Raw genomic sequence first — 5,532 nt, forward strand, 5'->3', positions numbered from 1 at the left:
ATTCCAGTACTTAATTTCTAACAACTTTATGGTCATACCTGTCCTGCCACCCAAGGAACTACTAAGCACCCATAAAGGCCCAGATTGTCAGGGTGGAGGGGCAGGAACTACTGTCAGAGTTGCCACCATGAGGCTGGGATCGTTTTCTTGGAGAAGCTTAGGAGAGGTTCTGAAAGGGGAGCCTGCACCAAGAGACCAGGGCTTCTTCCCAAGGCCCACTTCTGCCAGGATCCCAGAGACCCACCATTTTCACTGTATTCCACTGGAACAGACAGTGGATGGGGGAGGGGGCAGGACCATGTTCTAATGACAGAGTAAACATGATGTGACCTTGACTTGATCTTGGTGTTTATCCACTGATGTCCTGGGGCAGAGGTAACACAATCTGTCACCTCAGGCAAGAGCCAATATGAAGAATGGGGTTGGAATCATCGTATTTCCCCCTGTGAACTGTTGTGACCAAGACAGGCACTTTCAAAGGGCAGCTGATAAAATTGCTATTTTGACCCTCCTTTTAGCTGAAAACCAGACACCATCAAAATAGCTTTTCTTTTTATTAGCTACGTTATTAAAGAAATAGTGAGGGATTGATTTCATAATCAATTCTCCAAATAAAGATAATATCTATAGAGTAAGCAGGCAAGAGCTGCCCAAGGATGGAGATGGATATGTGTGTGTGTGTGTGTGTGTGTGTGTGTGTGTGTGTGTGTTTGCCCACCCTGTTGTGTGGCTGCATCTCATCTCTGAGCCTGTGGTCCCCTCAGACCCTCTGTTCAGCCTCCATAGACAAGACCTCTTTGCCCTTAGACTTCATGGAAGGTAGAGTTATCCAAGCACATTATCCCCAATTTCAGCCTAAAAAGCAGCAAACCATTATTATCAAGAGCCCACAGAAGGAATTAAAAATTTTAAATGAAGTTATTCACTCACTTAGGAATCAGCAAATGTTTCTTAAGTCACAAGTAAAGTACTAGGTGCTGAGGACACAAAGTCATCAAAAAAGTTAGTCCCCACCCTTACCCAGTGTATAAGCTAGTAAGGGAGGCCGACATAAATCAAATAATCATGTAAGCAAGAATAAACTACCAAAAAATTAAAAAGAAAAGAATAGCCCTGCTGGTGTGACTCAGTGGTTGGAGCATTGGCCTGCGCACTGAAGGGTCATGGGTTCGATTCCCAGTCAAGGGCATGTACCTGGGTTGCAGGTTTGATCCTCCAGGGTGTGTGAGGGAGGCAGCCACTTGATATGTCTCTCTCACATTGATATTTCTCTCTCTTTCTCCTCGACCTCCCTCACTTCCACTCTCTAAAAATCAATGGAAAAAATATCCTTGGGTGAGGATTAACAAAAAATTAATTAATTAAATAAAATTAAAATAAAAACAAGTTAACGTCCTGGCCGGGTTCTCAGTGGTTAGAACATTGACCTGAGCACCGATGAGTCGTGGGTTCAATTCCGGCCAAGGGTACTACCTCCGTTGCAGTTTGTCCCTGGCCCTGGTCAGGGTCATGCAGGAGGCAACCTGTCAATGTGTCCCTCTCACCTCTCTCTCTCTCTCTCTCTCTCTCTCGCTCTCACTCTCTCTCCCTCCCTCCCACTCTATCTGAAGATAAATGGAAAGCCCTGGCCGGTTTGGCTCAGCGGTTAGAGCGTCGGCCTGCGGTCCTGAGAGACCCGGGTTCGGTTCCGCTAAGGGCATGTACCTCGGTTGCAGTTTGTCCCCGGCCCTGGTTGGGTTGTGCGGGTGGCAGCCACTCGATGTGTTCCTTTCACATCAATGTTTCTCTCTCTCTCTCTCTGTTCCTCTCTCTCCCTCCCACTCTACCTGAACAAAAAATGGCAAAATGTCCTCTGGTGAGGATAAAAAAAAAAAAAAATGAAGATAAATGGAAAAATGTCCTTTGGTGAGGATTAAAAAGAAGAAGAACAAGTTACCAAAGATGATGGCAACTTGGTGAAAGGAGTGGTAATGGAGATGGAGAGGAGAGGCAGTGAGCAAGGGAGGAGTTGAGCATGGTTCTTGTGCTATTCACCAGGCTTGGGACCCTGCAGAAGGATCTACCTGGGGATGGAGGTGGTTATGAGTTTAGTTCTGGGCACATAAATCCTTAAGTGCCTTGGGATTATCCAAGAGGGAGATCAGATGAGTTGCTGCAGTACAGAAATTTGGGAGTCAGGTGATAGTGGAAACCCTGGGTGTGGATGTGTGCTTGAGTAGAAAGGATGGATTGAGAAAAGAATGGATGCAATAGGTCCTGGGGACCTCTACCACTGAGCTGCCCTTGGGGTCTCCCCAGTAACAAGAGACTCAAGTCATTTTGCCACTTCAATAGTGTCATCTCCAGCTCTGCCACTGACCTTGTGTGTGCCCTGAATCCATTTACTTAACCTGTATGAGTCTCAGTGTTCAACCTCACGCATTCTTTTTTTTTTTATTGTATTTTTTTAATCCTCACTCGAGGACATTTTTGCATTTATCTTCAGGTAGAGAGAGAGGGAGGAAGAGAGAGAGAGAAACATCGATGTGAGAGAGACACACCAACTGGTTGCCACCCACACAACCCCCAACCAGGGCTGGGGACAAACTGCAACCGAGGTACGTGCCCTTAGCGGGCCCAGGTCTCTCTGGACTGCAGGCCGATGCTCTAACTGCTGAGCCAAACCAGCCAGGGCCAACCCCACACATTCTTTATCAGCCTTTGATCTCTCCCCTTTCACTGCCTCCCTAATCATGGCCCATTTCTGCCTCAAAACCTCCTCAGTCCCAGTCCCAGTCCCTATCCGGCCCCTCAGTAGAAGGGAAGCAGAGCTCCAAAACCAGGAGTTTCCCTTCGGAGGGGTTCTCAGGCCTGGATGCTCTTTGGAATCACAGGGAGGTTAGCAGGACCCTCATGCCCAACCCCACCCAGAGACACTTTAATTGGTCTGGGTGACCTGTGTGGTGTGAGAGTTTCAAAGCTCCCCAGGTGATGCTCATGTGCAACCAGGGTTAAAAATAACTAATTTAGCCCTGGCCGGTTTGGATCAGCAGTTAAAGCATTAGCCTGCGGCCCAGAGAGACCTGGGTTCGGTTCCCACTAAGGGCACGTACCTCGGTTGCAGTTTGTCTCCCTGGTTGGGTCGTGTGAGTGGCAACCACTCAATGTGTCCCTTTCACATCGATGTTTCTCTCTCTCTCTCCCTCCCTCCCACTCTATCTTATAAAAAAAGGGAAAATATCCTCAGGTGAGGATTAAAAAAGAAAAAAATCACTAATTTAGAAGCAAGAAAGCTGGGGTTGCTCAAACTGGTGAAATCATTCCCTGGTCTATACACAACACCATGACAGGAAGGGTTTCCCAAGCATCGCAATTGGCAGCTCTGGTTGGGCTCCTGTGTTTCAGGACCATGACCATCTTTGACTTGGGAGGAGAGCTCTCCTCACCTCAGAATTCAGGATCTGTGACCCTTAGGGGTCAAGAGCCCAGACTTTGGTATCAGATAGCCTGAGTCCCAGCTCCTTCTCTTACAGATTTCATCCATTCAAGCTGCTATAACATAGTACCATAAACTGGGAAACTTAACAACAACAAACGTTTATTTCTCACAATTCTGAAAACTGGGAAGTCCAAGATCAAGGCACCAGCTGAGTTGGTATCTGGTGGGAACCCACTTTCTAGTTTATAGTTTGTACCTTCTCACTGTGTCCTCACACGGTGGAAGGTGTGAGGGAGCTTTCTCAGTCCTCTTATTTTTTTATTTTACTTTATTTTTCACATACAAAGTTTGATTTAGCACCAATGAATACACAGAATACCCTAAAAGTCCACTGCAAACTGCATATATTACTTGGGATCTAACATTTAAGAACAATTGCCAGACATACAATTGACCTCTAAGAAAACTTATTTATGGGGACAAACCACTTTGGGAAGGTAAGTGTCAGAAGTAACAGGAGGAAGTTAAGGGAAATGACCACTACATAGTGCAGAAACATACAGGAAGGCAAACACGGCCCAAAGAAAGAGCTCCATTAAAAAATATATTAAAAAGACCTTGCCCAGTCCTGGGGTCAGTGAGGGACTCGAGGATAAAGACTTGTGCATTAATGGAACTCCTGAATGCAAAAATTGATACTATTCAAAGGGCATGTCGTATGAGGACCAAATACCCTTGGCCTTGACTCAGAGAGATTTAGTGTTGTTCTAGAAACATGGGGCACCCCTGGATCATATGGACCAGCAACCTGAATGTCCAGCGTTCATTCACTCATCCAACTGAAGTTAGATGTTAAGTCTCTCACAGCTCCTTGCTAGAAACTTGGATTTTCTTCCTCCCTGCAAATCATAGGGAAACCGAACGTCTGTACCTGTTACATCTCATGCAGCGGAATGCAATAAAGGATGGCCGCTTATAGCCAGTTGCTAGATGCATCTCCATTGAGGAATTACCTTAACACAGGGTTTCCATGGCCCGAGAGGAGAGGAGGCTGCGGTGATTTTCCTGAGGCTCCCACTGGACCATGGCTGAGCAGACCAGTCACTTCATAGGAAACGAGAACAAAACCCTCTGGAACAGTAAGTTACAATCTCTGGCCAAAATGATGCTTGCATAGAGGTACACAAGCATCCCAGATATCCCTAGAAAACAACCTGAGAGCTCCTGGTGCCGGCTGCTGGAAACCTGGCGCCAGAACAGGATGGGATGGTATCTTTGAGATTTCAGACAATTTTAGATGTCGGCGTGCGGTGTTCAGGGCCCACTCCTGAAGATGCTGTTAAAACAAAACCAAAATGCCCGGCCAGTGTGGCTCAGTGGTTGAGCATTGACCCTGCACCAAGAGGTCACTGGTTAGATTCCCGGTCAGGGCACATGCCCAGGTTGTGGGCCTGATCCCCAGTGGGAGGCATGCGGGAGGCGGCCAATCAATGTTCTCTCTCACTGATGTTTCTATCTCTCTCTCCCTCTCCCTTCCTCTCTCTCTCTGAAATCAATAAAGAAAAAAAAATTTTTTTAAACAAAATAACTACCTTGAGAGAATATGCACCTCCTAAGAGGCCATTTTATCTGGGTAAAGGAATGATTTAACTCATAAAACTCAAGAACACAAGGAAACAACAACTTCCTTGAATATATTCAACCATCAAGGCAAGGCATTTTCCAATATAAAACATTATAATTTCCCCACTACTACAGAGAAATCCAATAAATAACTTTACAGTGAAAGGTCCCCATGAGGACTGTGAGTGACCACGAGTCCCCCAGCAGCTGCAGTGGTGGAGGCACCCACAGCAGCCAACCACTCCACAAGGTCACCTGCAGTTCTGCCTTTTTCAAGGATGACCTGCTGGTGTTTCCAAGCTGCTCTACAGATCAGCTCCATCTAGTAAAGCCTGGAGGAGAGTGAAGCCAAAGAGTACAGCCCAGGAAGTAGCCAAAGGCAAGGTTTCCGCACAACTCCCTCTTCTTCCAAGGGACTCAGTTGACAGCTGAGGACTGGTTCAGGCTGCAAGTGCTTCAGCCGCATGCAGTTGGCAAGTCTTCTGCACCCA

Source organism: Molossus molossus, unplaced genomic scaffold, assembly GCF_014108415.1.
Source record: "Molossus molossus isolate mMolMol1 unplaced genomic scaffold, mMolMol1.p scaffold_m16_p_18, whole genome shotgun sequence".
Classification (NCBI taxonomy): domain Eukaryota; kingdom Metazoa; phylum Chordata; class Mammalia; order Chiroptera; family Molossidae; genus Molossus; species Molossus molossus.